We start from the raw sequence: 17,510 nt of genomic DNA on the forward strand, positions 1-17,510 counted from the left end.
AAATAACCCATTGTTCCATAGACTATGAAAGCACCCTAGTCTAAGTCACCATTGCCTCTTACCTGATATATTTCAAATATCTCTTAAGTTGTCTTCCAAGGTTATATTAACCACATTTTCCACACTGCAACTGGAAGAACTTTTCCAACCAATGCTGATCATGTCCTCCCCTATTTAATACAAGACTTAGCAGGTGCTAAATTCAAAACCAAATACACTTCAAGAATCTACATAGTCTGGGTCTTTTTAATCTCATTGGCCTCTTCATATACTACTTGACTACTTGCATTCAGAGCTCCAGTCATATAGTTTACCTTTACAAAATGGAAATATATCAAGTTTTCCATCCCCTCAAGACTTTTGAATTTGCTACTTCCTGTACCAGGAACACTGTTCTAACCACCCATAGGCCAGATAACTTCAACTCAGCCTTCACATTTTAAATTAAATATTGTGTCTTCAGGGTGGTCACCCTGAGTGTTGAATGTTTGCCCCCTGGCACACAGTTATGGTTCTTTTGCAACATTCAATTCTGTTAAATTCACTAGTTCAATGTCTGTCTTTCCCTCAGAGTGTAAGATCAATGGAGACACCTGCTAACACCTTCAAAACAAGAGCAATGCTTTCCATTAAATACAATTCAATAACCACTTGTGGAGGCATGAATTAATGGTAAGTTTAGATCTTAACACCAGGCATTTTGAAGATATGAAATTCTAATTATCTTACATTTTCAGAGATGAAAACCTCACAACTTCTTAAAATCTATGACCATGATTAGAGAAAGTGAGACACTTTGTGAAAAGTTCTAAAATCAAGAGCATACTTTTTGAAGTGGTGGATTATTTCCTCACTGAAAAGCAAAGCAATAAAAATGTTATATGGGTTATGTTTGTGGAATTTATATTCTAGTAATACAGCATGGTTAATCAAATACACAAAAATAGAAAAAAAGGAAAGAAAACACTGAAGCGTTGACCCACACTTGGCCAAATTTTGTAAAATTTTAAAACTTCTGAAGTGGAAGCAGTGTGAAGAAGAGGCGAGAAGGACCCCCTGGACTGACCTAAGCCAGCGCTGCAGTATTCTTGTGTGTGGAGCCTAAGACCCCACCCCCCCACCACCACCACTGCCACCAGCACTATGCCCAAGAGAAAGGTTGAAGGGCATCGATGCTAAAGGAGATAAAGCCAAGGTGAAGGATGAGCCATAGAGAAGATCTGGAAGGTTATCTGCTAAAACTGCTCCCCCAAAGCCAGAGCCCAAGCCTGAAAAGGCCTCTGCAAAGAAGGGAGAGAAGACGCCTAAAGGAAAAAAGGGGAAAGCTGATGCTGGCAAGGATAGGAATAGCCCTGCTGGAAACAGAGAAGCCAAAACAGACCAGACACAGACAGCTGAGGGTGCAGGAGATGAGGGTGAAGTGTGCGTTTTTGATAACTGTGTACTTCTGGTGAGTGCACAGTTTGAAACACTATTTTTAATCAAGTTTTATAACCTGATAATGTAAATTGTGTTTTACTTTTCTTTTAAACTATCTTGTCGGCACACAGAACACTTCATTGTTGTTTTGGGGGAAGGGAACAGGTCACTAACAGAATAACCCCAAAGCTAGATTGATGGGGTAGGTGGGGGAAACACCTTTCCCTTCTAGTTTTGAGATACTTCTTCCTGGTTCTCCGGAGAGATTCATTGATGTTGAATGTCAACATTAGCCACGTTGACACAAATGCCTTGTGATGAGGACAAACTAAAATTCAGATTTCATGTTCTCTTCTCCCTCTCTGCCTTCAGTGTAGACTAAACTCCCTTAAACCCAGAGAGCTCTTGGGACCTGACCCCCCAACATGGCTTCCGGTATGTCAAGCAATCTGGACTTTACAGTGTCACCATGAAGATGGCATCCCTCAAAAGAGTTTCTTTTTTAAGCTTGTGGATCTTCAGATTGATAATTCTGCCATTTTCATTTCATTCCTGAAAGTCCAGGGTGGCTTCTGAAAAGTTGTTAAACAACATGCTAAATGCAAAATATCAACCCTCACTCTAAACTTACCCTATTCAGAGCATCACATGAAGACTTCATTGGGTTTTATAATGGCTTTCTGATTATGGTAGTCATCTGCTATGTCCTGCCTATGTTAATGATCATCTGCCTATGTCCTGCCTGAAATTCCATGATTACTTATGAAAAGTATCTTTAATAAAGTTGGGNCATAATCAGAAGGGAGCTTGAAAGTTGTACACTGTTAATGATCATCTGCCTATGTCCTGCCTGAAATTCCATGATTACTTATGAAAAGTATCTTTAATAAAGTTGGGTACAGTTTGGTTAGGAAAAAAAAAAGAAATTTCTGAAGCTGGCCATAAAATAATGTTTTCTCCCCTAGCCACTAATCTACAGAAAATCCTAGCTATTGTGTGAGACACAAAAATAAGACTTTGGGTAAATGCTGAAGCAGGAGTTGATAAAACTTCTCTGTAGATTTGCCATTACAGAGATTTATGCCTAAATAATTAACTATCATTTGAACTTGGATGACTTAAACATTGCAAGGCAGCAGAAAGGCTAAGATTCTCATGTATCACACACTGAGTAATTCTACCGAAGAAGTTAACAATGAATCAGTTAATTTTGGTAACCTTGCTCCTCTTCATTTCTTCTAACAACCAGGCTTTAAACCAAGGAAAAACAACAAGGCTGGGAGGCAGAGAGATAATGAAGAGAACAAGGTGCCTGAAAGTCCCCACATCAGATTGGTCAGGGGAATACGTGAGAATCTAGATGCCAAGAGTTGAAAAGAAACCATGGAAAATGGGGTGATATGATATCCCTTTGAATCTCTTTTGTTTTTATTCCAAGGGATTCTATGTTGGTGCAAGCCAAACAATAGACTCTGCAAGAGCAAAGTTCACAGCACAATATGTGCTCAACATGGATGTTAATGCAAAAGGAAATCAGGCCACTTACAAAAGAGAATGTTGCCTTTTGTCTTAAATTTCAAGCCAAATTTAACTCAGAGAAGACAATTCTGAGCAGAATAGAGTACTATGGCTTCTTGTGTTAGTTCAATCAAAACCCGCAGATACGTCTAACAAAGGTCATCAATGCAGTATCTGCTAGTACTAAGAAGTTGTCAGTAATCCATTCATTCATATTCCACAAATATGTTTTGGGTGCCCACTGTACACCAGGCACAGTTTGGGGCACTGAAGATAAGAATTAAATAAAGCAAACGCCAGCTTGAGTCTAGTGTGGAATATAAACATCTAGCACATAAATAAATACATCTCTAATACAATGTCAGATGGGATGAGTGCTAGTAAAGAAAATACAGAGGAGAAAATATATTTCCTCTTACAGGAACTATATGAGATGGTCAGATATGGCTTGTCTATTAAGGTGAAATTTATGGTAGGGAGGAGTAAACCAGGAGAAACATGTTCACAGAGAAGTGTGGAGAGGTAGATGGAGTTCATATCAGGAGGGCACTAGGGGCCATGTTATGATACTGTGGTAGCTTTGACAAGAGTACAAGAGTTGGTGAAAATAGCCAAATTCTGGAGGAAGGGTGAGAGCAAGAGAGAGATGATAGGCAGACATTATGTATTTATCATCCACCCAAACTCAAAATGAAAATTTTGGTGCTAGATCACTGCTGACCAAGTAGCCTTGAAGATGTCATCAAGAATGATAAAGAGAACACCAATGATCCCCGATTTATAGAAGTAGTGTGACTGTTAAAACATCCACCCTTCATAAACTTAAAAAAGGTGTCGCGATAAGCAGCCTCTAAGATGGTCTCCAATGATCCTCACCTTCTGATATCCATGCCGTCATGCAATTCTCTCTCACCTTGACTCAAGGTGACCCATATGCCTAATAAAACATTGCTGTAGTGTTGGTGTGTGACTTCTGAGGCCAGGTTAATAATGCATTGAAGTTTCTACCCTGTATCTCAAGCTTACCCTTCCTGAGGAAAGCCAGCTGCCATGTCTTAGGATACCCAAGTTGTTCTATAGAGAAACCCTTCAGCCTAACCCCAACAGCTAGCATTAATTTGCCAGCCATGCCAGAAGTGAATTTACAGCTCCAGTTAAACCTTTACATGAGTACAGACCTGGCTGACATGCAACTGAACCTCATGACAATCCTAAACCAGAGATTACCCAGCCATGCCCTTCTTGAGTTCAAGACCCAAAGAAACTGTGGAAGATGTTAAATGTTTATTGTGGTTTTAAGCAGCTGAATGTGGAGAGGTGGAGAGATAATTTGTTGTAGTAGATAACTAATACAGATACTGATAGAAAGAAATATATTAAAAATATTTGAGAAATACTGAGAAAAAAGTAATTATAAGGACTATCCAATGGTATTGATATTGATATGAGCAATAGATGTAAGAAAGAAAGGAAATAAAAGACTCATTGAGATCATTCACCACTTGAAAAGTAAGTGTGGAAATAAATGGGTCTTCTTAGCAACGCATTAACGATATTGTCAGCTCCTGCAATCAGAAGACAGAAAAAATGGTTTTGATTTGTATTTCCCTGATGAGGAGGGATGCTGAGCATCGTTCCATGTGTCTGTTGACCATCTGGATGTCCTCTTTGGAGAAGTGTCTGTTCATATCTTCTGCCCATTTCTTCACTGGGTTGTTTGTTTTTCAGGTGTGGAGTTTGGTGAGTTCCTTATAGATTCTGGATATTAACCCTTTATNGGCCTAGAACTTAATTACAAAAATAAAAAAGCTCAAAAAAGATTTAATTTTCAACCATGGCAGGTCTGCAATGTTAAGATCAGGATCCTTGTTGGTAAGCAGTGGGATGCTAAGACCTGGGTTAGGGATATCAGAGGTGATGGAGTGAAATACTTTAAATCCCCACATTGTCCTGAACCCCTCCATATTCAGGTCTAATACTTCCCCCTTGCCTAAAAATAATGCAAAAGTCTCTATCTTGTAAGACAGCTCACCCCCTCCCCCCCAGGATCTACCTCCTGTTATATATTCTAAGTCAACAACTAAAGTTGAGTCTCAATATTACCCAACCAGGGAAGAGTTGGGGTCTATTAAGGGAGGAAGAGTCTACTTCAAAGGTATACCAGGACCTAACCAACATGTACCCATAGGTATAAGACTGATCCTGAAGATGTTGGATTAAGGGAAGTGGAATACAAACTTGGATAAGCTGAAGTTTATTAATATGGAAAAACTATACCATTACATACAACTTAACACCCTGTCACACGACCTTGGAAAATGGAACAAATATGCTGCTAAGGTGGCTCTCGAAGTTTGTTGATAGGGATGGGCCATGCCAAGTGAGCTACATTTACTAGGCTATTATGGCAGACAAGGAAAAAGGAATAAGAAGAGGCCAGGAGAAATGGGCATGCTATTTTGTGGGAAGGTCAGAGAACACTATTTCCCAAGTTGATAAGGAATGCACAAGTCAGAGGGCAACCAGCACTGGTGAGAAGCTCAGTAGTGTCTGAGCTCTATAGGTCATGCTGATGATAAGAGATATGTCTATAGAACTATACTCCCTGATAACAACAGGGATTATAAGAGCCAAAATTATAACAGAAGCAAGATGCATCAAGGTTATAATGAGCACCAAGGTTGATGAGAAAGAGAGTGTATGTAAGTCATTGAAATTTTTGCTTTTCACCATTTTCCAAGTGAATGGTGTAGTCTCAGGTCCAGAAACTAGGTAAAGGATGGATCTTGGAGGATGACAATGAACTACTAGAAACTCAACTAAGTAGTAGCCCTACTTGCAGTTGTTATGCCATATATGATATTTTTGCTAAAGCAGATTAATAAAGACTTACATATATTGAATATGGCCATTAATCAGGTAAACATTGTTTTCTAATCTTAACAGAAAGGCGGATCAGGAATATTTCACATTCACTTGAGACAGACAACCAAATATATGTATATTCATAGTCTCAGGGTTATGTTAACCCCCACTCCCATATGAAGATTGCCCAAAGGACCTGAACCATATAGATATTCTGCATAAAATCACATTGGTCTAACATACTGATGTTGTCATGTTAATTAGATGGAATGATCAAGAAAAGCCAAGTATATTGGACATCATGATAAGCCATATGCATTCCAGGTTGGAGATAAGCCTAATGGAGATTCAGAGATCTGCTGTATCAGTGAAGATCTTTGAGATTCAGTGATCTGGGACATGTCAGAACTTTCCATGCAATGTCAAGGACAAATTACTGCATTTCACATCTCTCACCACTAAGAAGGAAATGTATTGTAGGCCTCTCTGGGTTATGGAGGTAGCACATTTGGGAATATTGCTTTGATTCAAATACCAGTATACACAAAACTTTGACAGCTTTGAATAAAGTCAGAACAGGAAATGGTTTCATAGAAGGTACAAGTTATGATGCAAGGGGCCCTGCTTTTTGGGCCACATGATACTACAAACCCTATGGTATGAGAGGTATCTGTGGAGGTAGAGATGCTATTTGAATTTTATGGCAAACCCCAATCAAAATATCACAATGTAGATCTTTGGGGTTCTGATGCAAAGTAATGACATTTGCAAATGAGAATTATGTACCTCTTGGATACTAGTTTCTAGATTGCTATTAGGCCATAGTAGATACCTGGCCATGGTATATAAACTGGCCAGGTGATCAGTTCTTTTAGACTCACCAAGTCATAAATTTGGATAGGGCTAGCAGTAGTCTATTATAAGATGGAAGTAGTGGGGCACCTGGGTGGCTTAGTCGGTTAAGCGTCCGACTTTCACTTAGGTCATGATCTCGCGGTTCGTGGGTTCGAGCCCCGCGTCGGGCTCTGTGCTGACTGCCAGCTCAGAGCCTGGAGCCTGTTTCAGTCTGTGACTCCCTCTCTCTCTGGCCCTCCCCTGCTCACGCTGTCTCTCGTGCTCTCTCTCCTAGAAATAAATAAAAATATTTAAAAAAAAAAGATGGAAGTAGTACGTGTAAGGTTGTAATGAAGAAATGAGAGGGCACAAGAAAACTACATAAGCAAGTGGCCAGACCCCCTTTCTTCCATGGTAGCAACACTTGCAGTACTAGCATTTCTTCCTTGGCTCATACCTACAATCACATGGTGAGAGGAGGGTGGTCTCTTACAACCCAATGAGGAAGGAGGGAAAGTGCTGAGGTAGATTCATGGATGGATTGGCTCAAGCTGTTTTACTAGATAGTGCTGAATAGGGTGTTAACAGGAAATTCTCATAATTACAAGAACTTTGGGCAGTGAACCTGGTCACTTTGGTCACCCTTGTATGAAAACATAAGTAGTCGCAGTTAGAATGTATACTGCCTTGTATCTGAATTGATTTGATATTCTGGAACCCAACAGAGAAAGTTTGGCAGGTAAGGAACTGGGAGGTGTAGGAAAAAGGAACCAGGATGGATTTACATGAGTGGTCATGAAGTATCTTTGTATCACATAATATCACTCGAAAGACCTTTGCCACAATGAAGGTCCTAAACAACAAAATAGAAAGACAGCCAGTCAGTGTCAGTCAGTGGACATCATCCCTCCTGTCATTGGCAGCCCCACTTCTTGCACAATAGATGCATGAGTGGAATAGCTGATGGGATGGATGGAGGTTCTTCATGGAACCAAAAGCAGGAGCTGTTCTTCCCTGAAACTGATCTAGCTACTGCCACTGCCAAATGTCCAAAATGTCATCAGTGGAGACCAATACCAAGTCCTCTATAGGCTACCATGTTTGAAGAAAAGCAGTTTTGGTAGGAAGTTGATAATATTGGACCCCTTCTACATTGAAAGAGGTAGGAATTCATCTTGAGCAGAATCAACAAATATCCTAACTATGGATTTGTTTGTTTGTTTGGCTTGAAGGCCTTCACCAGCACCATTAGCTGAGGGTGAACAGAGTTTCATCACCAATACAGGGTCCTATACATTACACTGGACTAAGGGAAACTACAACAAAAGAAGAATGGCACTGACCACATGACCATTGGATCCACTGGTCACATCACATGCTGTACCACCTTGTTGCCTTGATAGAATGATGAAAGAGTATCTCAAGGGGTGAGCTTGGAGATAATCCACTGTGAGGATGGGGCACCATTCACGCAGTATATCGCCTCATTCATGCAGTATATAGCCTAAATCGATGATCATTATGTGGTACTCTGTCTTCAATACACGGAATACCTGAGTCCAGGACGCAAGGAGTAGAAATAGGAAAGGCCCCACTATGATTACGCATGACTTGGGGAATTTGTGCTTTCCATATCTGTAGGTTTAGAGGCCCTGATTCCCACAGCGAAGTGCTTTCACTAGGCAACTGCTTGTGCCTCGTTACGTTGGACTTGTCATGTCAAGAGACCAAGAAAAGAGATGACTTTTCAAGAATAATTAACCCTGCTTATCAGGAAGAGAGAGAGGTGCCATCACACAAAAAGCACAAAGAAGAATGTTTGGTACTCATGTGATCCTCCTAGTTGTTTCTTGATACTTCCTTGCCAACTCTGATTGTAAAGGATGTTAAACAGCATAGACTGAGAAAGGCATGGTGACCATGAGAACAAACCTATGAAATGAGTCATTCCCAGAGTCTGGGAATGTACAAACTGAGGGAATTTAAAAAGGTGATAGAGGTGGGAGATGATGGATATCAGTGCAGACTCAACACCAGCTGTTAGCAGGAGCAGCTGTAGTTCATCTCGCTAACATTCTTCTTTTAAGTTTCTCCAGGAAAACATGTCCATCAGAATCACGAAGGAGCTGCTCCCAGATCTGAGCAATGCCAAGTGTGATCTCTATGGATGCTGTGATGTGCTATACATATTTTCCCACTTCAGCACTAATTATTCCGTCTTTCTTCCATTGGAAAATTGCTCTCAGGTGAATGGAGCTACCTAACCCAAGACCATGTTCCCTTCCTAGGAACAACCCTCATGCTATGATTGGCTGATGCCGGATATAAAGGACCAATCGCTTATCACAGTTTGAGACAACTCTAAAAGCCATCTCAGCTCCAAAGATCTCCAGAAAATGGACTGAAATCCTTGAGGTACTTGCTTCACAGTTCAACATTTTCCTCCTGGCAGTTCTGCTTCCTTCACTCCCAAAGGTATCGATTCCTAGAACACTTCCTAATAAACTTCACTTTCAAATAAACTTCCAGCCTACAAATTTTTATTTCAAGTCTCTTTCTCAGAGATGCCAGCCTACACCACAGGATTAGGTATTATTGTTATTATTATTATTATTATTATTATTATTAATCAGGCACTTAGTATATAATAATTTAACCTCTCTCCCCCTCAAAAAAACCTGTAAGGTTAATATTAAAGGAAACCTAGTTCAGTTGAGGAAAGCAATACTTAGATAAGTTAAATACTTTACCCAATAGCACACAATCTGTAACTGGTGTAGTCAGGATTTGAACAAGAAATCTGTGAGTTCTCTGTGTGAATCGTTGAGTATTGTTGTCAGGGGCAATAGCATAAACAAAGATGATAGATAGATGATAGGTAGAAAGATCATAGATAAGGACTTGCATGTACAGTATCCCATGAGGGACAGTAGTAAATGGTGGCTAAAGCATAGGGGCTGGAGGAGAGGAAGGAAAAGATAAGTCTGAAAAAGACAGAAGAGTTCAAACTGGGATAAGCCAAGAATGTCACAGCAGACATGGACTTATCCCCAATTTGAACCAATTCTATAGAATTCCCAAGATACCCTTAAGCCCCAAAGAAAAAACAATATGACTTCTTGACCAGGCAAAAGCTCATGGAAATTTTACATTTGCTCTCTTAGTTCTGTTCTATCTTTGCCAGGTATGAGAAAAGGCAAGGGGTGGAGGGAGAAGTATGTGGCTATAGCATAGAAAGAAATCCAAAACCCCCGTCTCCGGGGCTCATGGGGTGAAGGTGCCAGTCGTGGAATGTTGCACTCCTACCCTCCTGTGTTTATTCAGCCCTGGGGCTGAGGTTTGCCTTGGAGCTGTAACCTTTATAAGGGGTTTGCTTAATGACAGAATTATTCAGCTGCATACCTCACCCCAATTAGAAAAAGGCTGTTTGGATTCTAATTGGCCTTGACACAAGTCTGCTTAAAGAGATTCCCCAAGAATTATAGAGCTACTTTCAGAGTTTGACTTGGCCGGGAATATGAAATGTAACATGGTTTTTCAAATTTTCTGCACTTACCATGAAACGACCAAGCCACAGGTATCAAACATGCTTTGTTTTTGTGTTATAATCACATTACAAATTGAACATTTCCACATGTGCAAGTTGGCAAATCTAAAATGAATGATTATGAAGATTGTAATTACATATATCAGGTATATATGGCCTACATATTTTCGCTCACACAAAAGTGTATTTTCTCAAGTCCCTAGACATCCATGTATAGTGTGTTTATAGGATGTAAAACCATCGTCCTATACATAAGCCAAAAATGTATATTTTTAAACAGTTATCACCAAGCTAGGCGATAAGTCGACATAATATTTGGAAGGTGCAAATACCAGGAAGGGATAGAGATTCCTAAGCTAACCATGAGGAAATGACTAACAATAATAGGTTGAAATTAAGAAGAATATAATTTGGTCTAATATCAGGAAGAGAAGAAATAAGCTTCCTGGCTACAATAACTGTTAGGCTATGAAATAATTCCTAAGGGAAGTGGAGATCTCTCCTTCACCCTGGACTTTGGAAATGAGGCGTGCATTCTTGGAGTCCCTTATAACAAGTCGCCTTGCTTGGGGAGAAGAAGGAGATCCTTTCCGTTTCCATTTTCTGTGACTTGATATTAAGAAAAATCTCAAAAATAATCATCTACTTACTCACTAAATGTTCACCAAACCACCTTTGAGCAAGACCTTGCATTTACCTTGTAATGAACATTCTGTGTCTCGTTCCTTCACAGCCAAGAAAAATCCCACAGTTATGCAATTTGCAGCAAGCTGGAATCTTTTTATTCCAAACTCTGCTTGGTCCTGGCAAGGACTCGGTGGTCTTTTGCTCATCCCTGAGCACCTCTCCCTGCCACTGCAATAGAGAATTTTCCAGGAAAGCAACTGTATTCATCAGGGTTCTTCTTCTCATCCCTCCTCAACCCCAAATGCTTTCAGCAGAAACTGTTCCCTAGTTCACAGAGAAAAGGAAAGCATAAAATGTGAACATTATCAAACTCCTTCCCCATCTACAAATTAACTTGTACCTGTAATTTCCCTTCCTGTGGAGACCAAGGCCTCTTCCTGTCCCTGCTGTGTGCTACATCCTGACCCCTAGAATCTCCTATCAAGTATACAGGGACTTGATCTGTCAGTCACACTCTTCAAATTCTCAACTACTTCCCCAAGGTTAGTTTCTTCCCTAAGGCCTGTAAATATGTTTTTGCTCACCTGTTTTTTTTTTTCTTTTGGTGGGGGGTGGGGGGTGCTTCTCCAGTCAGCTGTCTAGAGGGCAGACCACATTACTGGTAGGGTAATGACCCCAAGGGCCAAGGGGTGGCCATAGAGTGAATGTTGGCAGGGAAAGAGGTGTGGATGGAATTTGCACTTACAGGCTGGGCAGCCACACATATGTATGTATGTATGTGGGTTTCCTCACCGTGTGAAGGTTACAGGGATGGAAGGAAAAATGAAGGCGATCCTATAGGCTGGGGTTGACTTTTCCAAACTACTACATCCCAAGGCAAAACTCTAAAGAATCCAAGTGTTCAAAATTCATCTGATGTTCCAGATGGTTATACAGGTATGTTTATCAAGTTAGAGGGTAGAACACAGGGGAGCCTGGGTGGCTTGGTCAGTTAAGCGTCTGATGTTGGCTCAGGTTATGATCTCACTGTTTGTGAGTTCAAGCCCTATATCAAGCTCTGTGCCTGCTTCAGATTCTGTCTGTCTCTCTCTCTGTCTCCCTCTCCTGCCTCTCCCCTGCTCACTCTGTCTCTCTATCAAAATAAATAAATAAACCAAAAATAAAAAAATAAAACATATAAAGAAGGGTAGAACGTATTTATCAGTTTGTTCTGTTGATTCACAGCTTTTGGATATTAGACATCTGCTATGTTTGGCTCCATTGATACTCTTGCCTAGGGCCCTGCTAATATTAAGCGTGGCCCACCTCCAGCTACTGTAAACTGGCGTCCCTTAGTTACTGTTCTCTTGTAACACTTATTGTTAAAGTCATCAGTGATCCTTTTCCAGTTTTTTTCCATTTGACACTATTGGCCAATCTCTCCTCCAGACTCTTCTTCACTTAAGAAATTCCAAGGGTGTTAGGGGCTCTGTGCCAAAAATGGAGACAGAGAACAAATATACATATTTCTTTTTTTAATGTTTATTTATTTTTTAGAGAGAGAGAAAGAGAAGCAGATTATGAACTGGGAAGGAGCAGAGAGAGGGAGGCACAGAATCTGAAGCAGGCTCCAGGTTCTGAGCTGTCGGCACAGAGCCCGACTCGGAGCTTAAACCCATGAATCATGAAATCATGACCTGAGCCGAGGTTGGAGGCTTAACCAACTGAGTCACCCAGGTGCCCCAAATATATATATTTCCTACGATGAATCACAGTATCACACTTGAGTTGCAATTTAAAACTATTTTTAGCTACAAATAGCAGTTGCAAAAGCTTGAGAACCACCGAACTAATTGTTTTATGAGTTTCTACTCTTGACCACTGCAGTCTTTTCTCTTTGGATGAGCTTTCTGGATTCCAAATCTGATCACATTCTGACACTGTTAAACTCTTCAGTGGCTTTTCATGATCCCCAAAAGTCTTCACACAACTTTTGGGATTTGGAATCATCTGGTTTCTCCAGGCTCTTTTGATACTCTCTCCTCAGCCATATCCCATGCACTATTCAAACAGCCCTTCACCGTTCCTTGAACCCATCATTCTTTCTCATGGCTCTGGGCTCTCAGACTGCTGATTTTTTTGTCTGAACGTGCTTCCCTCCACAGTCTGCCACACTGAACTACAAACCATGTAGGCTTCATGTCTATGTCTATGAAGCCTCTTGAGACTTCTTGGTGTAGAATTTTGTGTCTATGCCCATAGATATCAGCATTTTTCCTCAATGCAGGGCAAGGAGACACACAAATCTCTCCATGTCCTGCATATCCAGTTAAAATTTTGATGTACTTTCTTCTAGTATATATGCTAGCTGTTACAAAATTTTAATTGCTGTGTGTGTGTGTGTGTGTGTGTGTGTGTGTGTGTGTACATACAGTTCTGTTTTTGACCTTTGACTTTAAGGTGGTTTTATAAGAATGTCCTCATGTCATCTCATTCGTTATTTTTTTAGCATAGCATTATAAATATCTTTAAAGTATATAATCAGATCAGACACGTGATTTGAAATATAAACTTGCTGATGCTATGAAGAGCTGATGGGAGTGTGTATAGACTGCAACCAGGGAAGTCAGACAGAAGTGTACCTGACCAGCCAAGTACATGACCAGAGACAAAGACGACTAGAATAATGTAGAGCCCGGGAGAGAAAAGGAGTGCAAAGGCACTGGAACAGATACAAGAGAACTTGGTGAGGAAGAATGCACAGGCCTTGGGTTCCGTGCGGTGGCTCAGGTAGAGACAGCAGTCCCTAGTAGATGATGGAATGAACCAAAATACAGAGAAAGCATCATGGAAGGAAGTTTTATAGAGAATAATAATGAGTTGAGTTTGTACCCTAATATAAGCATTTGAAGAATCCTCAATAGAACAATGCTTAAATGACTCAGAGTTCAAGACATATAAAAAACAAGTTGAGAAGAAATGTATAAAATATAGATATTAAATTAGAAAAAAACTTAGTAGTAAGGACTATTGAGGAAGTTTTAAAAGTTCAGATATAATTTAGAGATTTTAGGGTAAGCATTAACTCCAGGAAAATAAGAGTTAATAAAAAATAAAGTGTAATGCATGGATCAGCTATGAATAATATTTGTATATTCAGACATAAAATATACTAATTATCATAATTTTAAATCCTTAATTTTGAGCTATGTAGGAACTGTTATATACCTATATATATACATGTTAAGAAGGTAGGAGGAAAAAGTATGGAGCAATAATGGAAGACAGATTCTTATTTTCCATAACAGGAATCTGAGGATAGTATCTAAAACTTAAACAATTAATAAATAGCAATATAAAATATTACTGAGAAATGACTAAGCACTTGAAATTGCTTGACACTGTGTACATATGAAAGCAGGGAAAGGGAGTCAGAGAGGATACCATTAGATTTTTAAAAATATTTATTATAAAATGTACAAAGTAAGGGAGCCTGAGTGGCTCATCAGTTAAACATCCAACTCTTGATTTTGGCTCAGGTCATGATCTTACCAGTTCGTGAGCTCTCGCTCAGCATTGGGCTCCATGCTGACAGCACAGAGCCTGCTTGTGCTTTCTCCTTTTCTCTCTGCCCCTCCCGCACTCTAGCACAGGCATACTCTGTCTCTCAAAAAGAAATAAATAAGCATTTTAAAAAGATACAAAGTAATGTGACTTTTTCTTTCTTTCTTATTTATTTTTATTATTTTTTAAAATGTTTTATTTATTTCTAGGAGAGAGAGAGAGAGAGAGAGACAGCGTGAGCAGGGGAGGGTCAAAGAGAGAGGGAGTCACAGACTGAAACAGGGTCCAGGCCCTGAGCCGGCAGTCAGCACAGAGCCCGACGCGGGGCTCGAACCCACGAACCGCGAGATCATGACCTAAGCGAAAGTCGGACGCTTAACCGACTAAGCCACCCAGGCGCCCCTATTTTTATTACTTTGAAAGAGAGAGAGACAGAGAGAGAGAGAGAGAGAGAAGGTGTATGTGCACAAGAAGAGGAGGGGCAGAAAGAGGGAGAGAGCATCCCAAGCAGGCTCCACACCGTCAGCTATCCCGGACAGCAGCTTTCCCCTGCTACTTGAAAGCAGAGCTTTGCTATACAACATTTCGTAAGCTGAAATGGAGCACAACAAAGAAGCAATTACCATTAATTATATTGAAAAATTTTTTGGCGTTCTCAGATTCAAAACAAGGCATTTAGGCTTTTCTGATACCTTAGGACACATCTTGCTAACAAATGCATAAAATAAATTAAGCTAAAGCACAGAGGCAAATGCAGTTCAAAGCTATGGCAACTTGATGCTGTGATGCTGGGAGTGGTTGCCAGGAAATGGGCGTGGCGGTGCGCTCTCGATTCTGGGGGGCTGTGCGCCCCCTGTACGGGCTCGCTGCAAGACAAACGTTGAGCACAATTTCCTGTTTCACTTTTTTTCATAAAACTGGAAAATCCTCTTTGGATTGCTTTCATTTAGTAAAAGCAGGTACTAATGTAGGGCTTTTGTAAAAGCAAAGTGACATGACATGAACTTTGGAAAAGCAGGGAACAACTGTATGCAATTCTCAGAGATAATATTTAAACATTTTTCCAAAATGGTTGTATCAATTTGTGTTCCCACCAGTGATCTGTAAGAGTTACCATTGCTCTAGGCTTTATCAACACTTGGTATTGTTAGTCTTTTTCACTTTAGTAACCTGGTGTGTGTGAAGGGGTATGTCATTAGAGCTGGAATTGGCATTGTTTGAGTTTTGGTGAAGTGTCTGATTCTCTTGCCTATTTTTCTATTTAGATTGTCCATCTTTTTTTTTCTTATTGATTACTAGTGCACTACATATTCTGAAAACAAAATATTCTAACCAGTTATCCTTTCAGTTCGAACTCTGCATCCTATTTAAGATTTTTTTTTTTTACATTAAAGTCATGAGGATAACCCAACTATATGTTATGTCAAGTTTTTGTTGTTTAATGTTTACTTTTATTTTTTAAATTTTTTTAATTAAAAAAATTTCAAGGTTTATTTATTTTTGAGAGACAGAGTATGTGTGGGGGAGGGACAGAGAGAGAGGGAGACACAGAATCTGAAGCAGTCTCCAGGCTCTGAGCTGTCAGCACAGAACCTGTCACCAGGCTCGAACTCACAAGGTGTGAGAGCATGACGTGAGCCGAAGTCAGATGCTTAACCGACGAGCCACCCAGGTGCCTCTAATGTTTACATGTAGATATAAAATTCACTAGATTTAATTTTAGTTTTTAGTATGGTGTGAGGTAGGTGTCAGTTCTCTCTAAATGAATTTGTGAATTGAATGTGTCCCAGTTAAAAAAATAAAATAGGTCAATAAAACTTTTTGAAATTGTATAAGCTGATTCTAAAACTCCTTAAAAATATAAGCTATTGCTAATGGCTGGGAAATTCTGAAAAAGTTAAACAATTGCATGGGATTGCCCTATTAGTTGTGTTGGCTGTGCACTGAAAAATTCCTGGGGATGAAAGGAAAGGTAGCATCACTAACCCTATAGTTTATGTGAAAAATGATTCTGCAAATGACCCATGTACTACAACTCACATGATTGTACAGAATAACTTTGACACTGCCATCAAACTTACTAAAAAGCTGTATTAGTAAGTTTGTAAGTAAGTAAAATAGCATGCTAATGGCTTCTCAATAGGTAGATTGATTATTGGAAGGAGTGAAAGCCCCAGAATAAACCAAACTCATATAGAAATCTAGTATATGAAAAGGTTGCATTTAAAGGCAGTTGTAAAAAGGTCAGTTATTGTTAAAAGGAGTTGGGGAAACTAAATACAATCCCTATGTTTTGCCTTACAGTGAAATGAATTTAGGTGGACCAAAATAAAATTTAAAAATAATCAGAATGGGAACTTTCTATATATGAGCAAATCAAAAAAGGAAGAAAAGATCCTTTCCATGGCAGAATTCCACTGCAAAAATACTCTCTGCAAGGTGAAACAGAAAATCACCAAATTTGTTAAAAATTGTGATTAATATCACAAATAATAGGCTGTTTGTTTAAGTAAAGGGCTCTTTAGAAAACAAAATCAATAACTCAATAAATATCCAGACAAAAGATAGTAACAGATAACTAAACAGATACTTCACATAAAAAGAAAAACTAATAGTTTTTAAACATACAAAAAATTTCAAACAACCTCATAGTATAAAAGAAATGCCCTCATAGTAAAAGAAATACAGTATATTTTATCATCTTAGATTGGCAAAGATCAAAATATAGTATTATTTGTTGTGTAGATTTGGGGAAACAATGATGAAAATATAAACTGATGACAACCCTTTAGAGATGAATCTAATGCTCATACTCTTTGACCTTGAAATGTCATGAATCTTTACCAAGATATTTATTCCAGTTCCCAAAAGTGAAATCTTTGAAACACTCCTAAATATTCATTGGTAGGGGACTGGTCAATCAAATTATGGTAAAGTGGAATATTTTGTACTTGATAAAAGATAAGAGAATAAAATTGAAGGAAGGAAGGAAAGAAGGAAGGGAGGAAGGGAGGAAGGGAGGGAGGAAGGAGGGGAGGGAGGAAGGAGGGGAGGGAGGAAGGAAGGGAGGAAAGAGAAAAAGAAGATTAAGAGAACTTTATTTGAATTTATATGCAATGATCTCTAACATGAACCAAAAAAAAAAAAAAAAAAAAAA

At 39.4% G+C, this 17,510-nt stretch overlaps 1 pseudogene; it reads left to right on the plus strand.

Moving 5' to 3' along the window:
- Nucleotides 1–1,143: 1,143 nt before the first annotated feature.
- On the plus strand, nt 1,144–2,992 carry LOC144221705 (non-histone chromosomal protein HMG-17-like; annotated as a pseudogene).
- Nucleotides 2,993–17,510: the final 14,518 nt, after the last annotated feature.

The sequence above is a fragment of the Crocuta crocuta genome, unplaced genomic scaffold, assembly GCF_008692635.1.
Source record: "Crocuta crocuta isolate KB4526 unplaced genomic scaffold, BGI_CrCroc_1.0 scaffold21, whole genome shotgun sequence".
Taxonomy (NCBI): Eukaryota; Metazoa; Chordata; class Mammalia; order Carnivora; family Hyaenidae; genus Crocuta; species Crocuta crocuta.